The following is a 9,722-nucleotide window of genomic DNA, read 5'->3' as shown; positions in this document are numbered from 1 at the left end:
TCAACACCGTCCCATCACAAACTGCCGGGTGTCAGACACGGAGTGAATCTCCCTCCACATCGTCCCATCACACATTCCGGGGTCAGGCACAAAGTCAAGCTCCCTCCACACCGTCCCATCACTCACTCCCGGGTGTCAGACACAGAGTGAATCTCCCTCCACACCGTCCCATCACACACTCCCGGGGTCAGACACAGGAACAAGCTCCCTCTACACCGTTGGTGTTATTTCTGCTCACTTCCACCGGATAGCGATCTCTCGATTCTCAGCTTCACCAAGTCTCTGTCTGTACAGTCCGGTCGTGTGGCTTCAAACACTTCCTCCCAGTGACTGCAAACTGACCTCCCCTCCACAGCTCTCTGTCCCCTGAGTTCTACCTCTGGTCTCACACACACTTATTCTCTCTGAGTCAGACATACTGTTGGAGACTGCAGAAACGCTGAAGTGCTGGTGACTGGTGAGAGGGAGAGAGGGAGGGAAGAGGCAGATTAGCTCTGTGTCTGATCACGGGAGTGTGTGCTGTGCGGAAGCTGTTCTCCGTTTCTGACCCTGTGTAGTGTGTGATGGGACGGTGTGGAGGGAGTTTCACTCTGTATCTGACCTCGGGAACGTGACAGACGGCCCGGTCACATTTTACTCAAAGTTCAGTGTGAGCGGGAGAGAGTGGGAAGAGGGAAAGTGGGGTAAGGGAAAACTCTAGTGGGTAAAGCACACTCGGGAGTGTGTGAGGGAAAGGGAAGCGAGACAAAATGCGAAAGCTTAGTAAGGAGGTCAATGAGATAGAAAGGCAGAGGAGAGAGAGGGAGTGATCGAAAAAGGAGAGAGCTGAAGAGAGAAGCGAAATTGCTGCGGTTTAGAGGCATTCATGGGAGAGGCACAGGGAGAGAGTGAGGGGACAGTGAGGGACGCAGAGAGAGAAATGATAGACAGAACTGCTGAGGTCCGTCTGTTGGGCTGACGTCGCTGCTATTTTTATTTTATTTTTGTCTGCATGACGGCCCAGTCAGTGCAGCCGCATGCTTTCAATACTTCTCTGAAATACTAACAACCCCCAGCTTATGTTCTCATGGGCGAAGTGAGTCAATAATCAGACACCGCTCAGCGTGTGTTGGTTTACTGTAAACTTCAATATCTAAATGTCAGCTTTCTTTGCTAAGTATTACAGTGTCTAAAAATGGAAATCTATTGTTTGAAGTCGTCTCGGAGGGAGGGGGCTCGCTTACTTCGGTGGGTGTTGCGGGTTGTCCCGGTGCCGTGGTTTCCAGAGCACAGAGGGTCTGAAGCCCCGGCGATAAGCAGAGCAATGGCAGCGCTGACGATAAAACCAGGAATCAGCTGGAGTTGGGGGTTGGGGTGGGGTATTCGGTGCAAATCGCTCTGACAATAAAGGCTCTGAATGAGTGACAATATATCCGTCCGTCCTTCGCTCCCTGTTCACTCATCACCCCTCACTCTTCCCCTCCTCCATTCCTTCTCTCTCCCTTCCTCTATTCCTATGTCCCTCCAACTTCCATATTTCATGTCCCTCAATCGTCCCTTCCCTGCATCTCTCCTCCCTCTCTGTAGCGCTTTCTCTTCGCCTTCTCTTCCTTCGCCCCCTCCCTGTCCGTTTCTCTCTCTCTCTCTCCTCCTGATTTCCCCAGTTAGCTCGCCCTCTGTTTTCTCACTCTCTCCCCTAATTTCTCTGTAGGAATCTACCCTCTATATTTCGACTCTTCTCTCTCCCCACCTCACGCCATCCTCGTATTTATTTCGCTCCCACTTTCTGACCCAGTATGGCACGTCTCTCTTTTCCGCCAAATCCTGACATCCCCATCACCCCTCCCTTTGTTTCTCCCCACTCTCACTACTCCCCGTCCAGCCACTCTCAACGGTCCAGACCAACTCTCACACCCTCAATCTCCTTCTTCCTCAGCTCTTCTTCCCTCTGTTCACGGCTCCTCTCTATATCAGGCGCACATGTGGTGTTTGTTTGTGTCGTTCTGATCCCCGTCTCAACACGGGTTTCCTCTGGCAACGGTTACTTCCCCTGGCTGAGCTCAGAGATGCAGAGGATCCTCGACAGGATGGACGACAGCGGGACTTACATCAATGTGCAGATCGTTAAACCGGACTCAGGGTCTCCATCGACAAGTGAGTGGGGAAGAGTCGGAGGGAGGGAGTTCAATCTCTTTCTGACCCCGGGTGTTTTCGATGGGACGGTGCAGATGGAACATCTCTGTATGTCCGAACGCTGGACTGTGTAATGGGCGGTGTGGAGGGAGATTCACTCGGTGTCTGACCCCGGGTGTGTGTGATGGGACGGTGTGGAGGGAGTTTCACTCTGTGTCTGTCCCCGGGACTATGTGATGGAATGGTGAGGAAGGAGCTTCACTCTGAGTCCCACCCCGGAAGTGTGTGAATTATGCATTTGGAGGGCGTTTCGCTCACTTTCTGACCACGGGAGTAGGTAATGGGACGATGTGAGGGAGCTTAAATCTGTGTCTGACCCTGGGAGTGTGTGATATGGCGGGGCGGAGTGAGTTTCACTCTGAGTGTGACCCTGGTAGTGTGTGATGGGGCAATGTGTAGGGAGATTTCTTCCGTTTCTCTGCGCGGGAGTGTGCGATGGGACGGATTCCATGGAGTGTCAATCAGTGTCTGACCACGGGACTGTTTGATTGAGCAGTGCAGAGGGAGCTTCACTCTGAGTGTGACCCCATCAGTGTGGGATGGGACTGGGTGGAGGGAGTTTTACTATGAGTGTGACCCCATCAGTGTGTGATGGGACTGGGTGGAGGGAGCTTCACTCTGAGTGTGACCCCATCAGTGTGTGATGGGACTGGGTGGAGGGAGTTTCACTATGATTCTGACCCCATCAGTGTGGGATGGGACTGGGTGGAGGGAGTTTCACTCTGAGTGTGACCACATCAGTGTGTGATGGGACTGGGTGGAGGGAGTTTCACTCTGAGTGTGACCACATCAGTGTGTGATGGGACTGGGTGGAGGGAGTTTCACTCTGAGTGTGACCCCATCAGTGTGTGATGGGACTGGGTGGAGGGAGATTCACTCTGAGTGTGACCCCATCAGTGTGTGATGGGACAGGGTGGAGGGAGTTTCACTCTGAGTGTGACCCCATCAGTGTCGGATGCGACTGGGTGGAGGGAGTTTCACTCTGAGTGTGACCACATCAGTGTCTGATGGGATTGGGTGGAGGGAGCTTCACTCTGAGTGTGACCCCATCAGTGTGTGATGGGACTGGGTGGAAGGAGCTTCACTCTGAGTGTGACCCCATCAGTGTGTGATGGGACGGTGTGGAGCGAGTTTCACTGTGTTTCTGAGTCTGACTGTTCTGTCCCAAGCTGAAACTAATGTATGGTAGGTGGAACTTAATGTCAAGCCCCTCTCAGTTCCCAGGGTCAGGACAGATGGAGGGCAGATTCAATTTTGTTGGTTTGTCTGTTCGCTGCTGTCTATTCCTGTCTAGACATCTCATGGCAAGCGCACAGTTAACCATAATGGTTCCCTGTGAGACAATAAGTCAGAAGGAATGCAGGCGAGACTGGATGAGATGAGAGCTCCGTGAGATGAGTAGATGGCTCTGGCTGGTGGTGGTTACAGAGAAAGCCATGGGATTTGTTGTGTGCTGGCAGTACAGTGTGAGGGGGTTCAAGTTGGGGTGGGGCAATGAGGAGGGAGAGATTTGTGGCTGGAGCGTGATGCGAGAACAGGAAGTGCAGATAACAGCTTGGGAGGTGTAGCGAGGAGGGAGGAGAGTGGAAAGAGGCGGTGAGGAAGGGGATCTTTATACAATATCAACAACCCTCTCCCGGTTCTCACCCCACTCTCTCATTCCTCTACCCTCCCTCCCTCTTTCCCTATCTCTCACACGCTAAAACTCTTACATCCTCTCTGTCCCACTCATTTCTTTACGTCACTTTCCCTGTCACGCTTTCTCCCCTCTCCCAACCGTTCTCTGTCTTTTCCACATCTCTCCCCTTCTACGCCTTCTGCTCTCTGTTGCCATTTCCCATCTATGTAATTCCCTTTCCCCACTCTCCCCTTCCCCACACTCTCTGCTCTATCTCTTTCACATTCCCACTCTCTACCGGTCTCGCTGTTCTCGCCCACCCTTTACCTCACTCCCCTCAGTTCGTCTCTCCACTTCCCTCCCTCCTATGTAAGTCTCTGTCCCCGTTCATCTCCTCTCGCGGTCCCATAATTTTCCGATCAAATTCCCTCCTCACCCATTCCCTCTCTGTATTCACCCCGCCTCTCTCGTCCTCACATTCTCCCCTCTCTCTTAACCCTCTCTCTTTAATCTCTGTCCCTTTCTCTCTCGCTCCCATTGTCTCACACCCCTCTGCCTCCCAAATGTATCCTTCCAATCCGCATACTCACCTTCTCTTCCCCTATCCCTCTCACCAGTCTCACTCCCCTTCAGGCATAACCTCGCTCCCTTTGCTCCGTCCGTCTCTCTGTCTTTCCCCTTTCTCGCCCCCATTCGCTCCCATCATCTCGCCCATCGCTCCAATCGCTCACTCCTCACTTCATTTATCCTTTACATCCTCACTCTCCTTGTCTGTCCACTCCGCTCTCTCCCCTCACTTCCACCTCTCTCTCACCTTCAATCCCTACCTCTCAGCCCACTTTTTCCGCACTCTATCTTCTTGCCTCTGTCTTCACCCCTCCCCCCTTTATTTACTGGTCTCTCCTCCTATTTCTCTCTCTCTCTCTCATTCTCTCAGTTTCTTCCTCAGACCGTCAGACCTCCAGCGAGTCGCTGCACAGACAGGTCAGAGTTCACAGTAGCGGCGCCTTTCTGAAGGAGTCACGTGCCAAATCCGATGTGTCCAAGTTTCTAATGCATCAGCCTCGACCACTACCTCTGGCAGTTTGTGCCGTGGACTGACCACAATCTGGGTAACAAAGGGTTGTCACTCGACTCCCCAGTTAAATGTGTTTCCTTTATTCTCCTCTCAGCTTAGACCTGCGAGCTCTGGTCCTGGGTTCTGCAAGACGATAGAAAATCGCTCTGCGTATTCACACGACACGCCTGCACTCCACGGAATATAGTCACAACCTTCCTGACCTCGCTTTGTAACCCCTCCATCGAATCCCGACAGAATTTCGCAAATCTCCATCTGCACTCTTTCCAGTTCAATGTCGCCCTTGTAATAGTGATCAGAGACGTATTTACCGACAAGTACCTTGATTGTCTAATTTACCAAGCAGGTGAATACACTAAATGCCTCCAGTTCGTACACTGAATACCTTTTGTTCACACCGGCTAACTCACCCTGACCTTCCATGCGCAGTCAGAGAACAGAAAAGACATCACCAGTTGAAAGGGAGTTTCTGCTGCTGGCCACATGTTCTTCGTAGACGCGTCAGAAATTCCTCGGGTACCTGGGGTTCTCCGCATCCACGATAATTGGTGTCACGTAGAGTTACACTCGCCAGCAGACGAGAAGCTTTGTTTTATATTAATTTCTTAAAAATTCACCTGTTGAATTCCAGTGTCATTGGCTACAGGTCACCAGTCTGACCTTTAACAGTTTTCATTGGCTCTGCTCCAGGCCTGCACCAAGTATTGTGTTCAGACCAGCAAGTGACAATCTGCCATTTATGACACTTTGTTCTCAGTCAGCCTGAATCGAGCAGATTAGACAGGCCCAAATCCACGGACTCTATCCACACTTCCTGCTGCGTCGCTAATGCAGATACCGTAATAAAGACTCTATATATGAACATATAACAATTACAGCACGGAAACAGGACATTTCGGACCTTCTAGCTCGTGCCAAACGCTTACTCTCATCTAGTCCCACCGACCCGCACACAGCCCATAATCCTCCATTCCTTTCCTGTCCATATACCTATCCAATTTTACATTAACAGACAGTACCGAACCTGCCTCTACCACTTCTAATACCCCCTCGTGTTACCCCTAAACTTTTGCCCCTTAACTATCAACTCACGTCCTCTTGTTTTCAATCTCCCCTACTTCCAAAAAAAAACTAAACTATCTAAACTAAACAAAAAAATCTATCCCCCTCATAATTTAAAATACCTCTATCAAGTCCCCCCTCAACCTTATATTCTCCAAAGAATAAAGGCCTTACTTTCTCAACCTTTGCCAGTAACTTAGGTGCTGAAACCCAGGTAACATTCCAGTAAATCTCCTCTGTACTCACTCTGTTTTGTTGACATCTTTCCTATAATTCGGTGTCTCCAACTTTACACAATACTCCAAATTGGGCCTCACCAATGTCTTGTACTATTTTAACATCACATCCCAAATCCTATACTCAATGCTCTGATTTATAAAGGCCAGCATACCAAAAGCTTTCTCCACCACCATATCCACATGAGATTCCAGCTTCAGGGAACTATATACCATTATTCCTAGATCACTCTATTCTCCGTTACTTAATGGCCTACCATTTATCATGTATATCCTATTTTGATTATTCCTACCAATATGTAGCACCTTATCAGCTTTAAACTCCATCTTCCATCGTTCAGCCCAGTCTTCTCACTGGCCTACATGTCTCTGCAAACTTTGAAATCCTACTTCATTATCCACAAAGCCACCTGCCTTAGTATCATCTGCATACTTACTAATCAAATTTACGACCCCATCATCCAGATCATTAACGTATATGACAAACTTCATTGGACCCAGTACAGATCCCTGAGGCTCAACACTAGTCACCGGACTCCAACCTGACGAACAGTTATCTACCACTACTCTCTGGCATCTCCCATCCAGACACTGTTGAATCCATTTTGCTACTTTAAAATTAATACCTAACGATTGAACCTTCCTCACTAACCTTCCATGCGGGACCTTGTCCAAGGCCTTACTGAAGTCCATATAGACAACATCCACTGCTTTACCCTCGTCAAAGTTACTTGCGACCTCTTCCAAACTTCAATAAGATTTGTCAAACATGACCTTCCACGCACAAATCCCTGCTGACTGTTCCTAATCCGACCCTGTCTATCCAGATAATCTCTAAGAATACTTCTATTAATTGTCCCACCACTGACGTCAGCCTGACAGGCATATAATAGCTAGGTTTACTGTTAGAACCCTTTTTAAATAATGGAACCACATGAGCAATACGCCAGTCCTCCAGCACCATCCCCGTTTTTATCCACTGCGACCGACACTGGATAATTGACTTAAAACTCACCCCCTCTCCACACATGCTCCCCCACATCGGGGGAAGATACGAAAACAAGTTTCGTTGGCTCAAAGATAGACTCTACACTCTTTTATCAGATTATTGTCCCAGCGCAAGCAGGTCAGAGTCCATATTATTGACGTCACTCTCAATGTGTCACGTGCTATACTCACAAGTGTACAAGACACTTCGTCCCTCCATTTCCGCTCCCTCCTGTCTGTCTCTCTCCACGTTCATCCCGTTTTGCTCTCCCCCAATTTTCCGATCCACTACCCCTCCACACCCTCTCGACCCTCTGTATTCACCCGCCTCTCTCTCCCTCACGCTCTCTACCCTCGCTCTTAACCCTCTCTCTTTAACCTCACTCCCTTTCGTTACCTCTGCCTTTGTCTCGCACCCCTCTGCCTCCCAAATGTATCCTCCTAATCCCCACTCTCACCTTTTCTATCGCTATCCCTCTCACTGGTCTCACTCCCCTTCCGGCACCACCTCGCTCTCTTTTCTTATTCCCTCTCCCTCTTTCCCATATCTCGCCCCCATTCACTCCCATTTTCTCGCCCATCGCTTCAATCTCTCACTCCTCACTCCATTTATCCTTGTCATCCTCCTGCTCCGTCTCCTTGGCTCTCTCCCTTCACTTCCACCTCTCCTTCACATCCAATCACTACCTATCAGCTCTCTCTTTCGGCAATCTATCTTTTTTTGTCTCTCTGTCCTCACCCTTCCTCCAGTATTTACCGGTCTCTCCTGCTTCTATTTCTCTCTCTCTCATTTTCTTACTTTCTTCCCCAGGCCATCAGACCTCCATCTACAAAAAGCTGAACATTTGGAAAGATGACAGTGAAGATCCTCCCATTACCTCGGGACCCGGCGAGCTGCGAGTCACAACACAGTCAGGTCAGAGTTCACTGTAAAGACGCCATTCTGAAGGGGTCCCGTGTGAAATCCCAAGAGTCCATGTTTCTAATGCATCTGATTAGACCAGTACCTCTGGCAGTTTCTGCCATGGACTGACCACCATCTGGGTAACAAAGGGTTGTCACTCGGCTCCCCAGTTAAATGTGTTTCCTTCTTTCTCCTCTCAGCTTAGACCTGTGATCTCTGGTCCTGGGTTCTCCAAGTCGAGAGCAAATGACTCTGCGTATTCACACCGTCTCTACAGGGTACCCACATCTCTGGTGCTGTGTTCCCTGGAGTTCAGGAGAATTGGGGGGGGGAGCTCATGGAAACATTCCGAATGTTAAAAGGCCTGAACAGATCAGACACGGCAACGTTATTCCCAATAGTAGTGTAATCTAGGACGAGAGGACACAAACTCAGGATTAAAGGATGTCCATTTAGAACGGAGATGCAGATAAATTACTTCAGTCAGACGGTGGTAAATCTGTGGGAATTGTTGCCACGAGCGGCTGTGAAGCCAAGTCACTGGGTGCATTTAAGGCAGCAGTGGATAGGCTATTGATTAGCATGGGAAGGGCATGGGAAGAATGCAGGTGAGCGGGGATTACTGGACAAATTGGATCAGGGCATGGTTGAAAGACGGACAGACTCGATGGCCCGAATGTCCTATTTGAGCTACTATATCTTATGGTGTCATGGTCTTGTGGTGTCTCCACAGCTGCGCATGGTCAGCAGTCGAAAGTGAAGATCGGAAATAGACCGTACCGTCTGATCTGCCTACTTTGCCTAGTTACGTCCGCCCTCATCGTGATTGTGGTCGGACTCTCGATCCACGGTGAGTGGAACGGTCTCCGAGTGGAGTCAGACCGTGAATAAGCAGAGTGGAATAAATTGTTATTGTAAAACACCACACTGAAACCGACACGCCCCTAAGCGGAACACCGATTCAAACCATTCACCATGACAAGGAGACACCCGTGGCCTTTAGCTTAACAAAACCAAGACTCGCCCTGACACAGTCACTCCATTCACTATAACATCAACAACGCTGTCACCGTTACGACCTTCAACGAGACACAAATTATGTCCTAACCGCGACTCGGACACGACCATCGCTGTGATACACACACAGCAGTCACACTGACTGCAACACACCCCTCATTGTAATGTCGACATGCCACTGACCGTGTCACTGATAAACTCCTCAAGACGTCACCGAAACACACCTCACAGTGACTCCGACACGCTCTTCACCGTGACACAGAGGTACCGTACACCGTGACAACTTCACGCTCCTCAACGTGATCCGCTCCGCACCGCATAGTGATTAACACTCACACGTCAATGTAACACCCCTAGCCGAGACAGTATCAACGCTCAACATAACACCGATGCTCCGCTCACTGAGGCAATTCCCGACACCTCACCCTGACACAGGCAAACCCATGAACGTGATGACGACACCTAAATTCACAATGACACCGACATAGTCATCTCCATCACACCGACACAGACCTCAGCGTGACAATCGGACACACGCCGTGAACATGACATGCCTCCTCCGGTGACACAGCCACACATTACACTGATACTCCACCCGCCATGACACTACCAGATCCCTCCCTCTGACATTTCTCTCTCTATGACATT

Source organism: Hypanus sabinus, unplaced genomic scaffold (genome assembly GCF_030144855.1).
Source record: "Hypanus sabinus isolate sHypSab1 unplaced genomic scaffold, sHypSab1.hap1 scaffold_346, whole genome shotgun sequence".
Lineage (NCBI taxonomy): Eukaryota > Metazoa > Chordata > Chondrichthyes > Myliobatiformes > Dasyatidae > Hypanus > Hypanus sabinus.
This window is presented reverse-complemented; position numbering follows the sequence as displayed.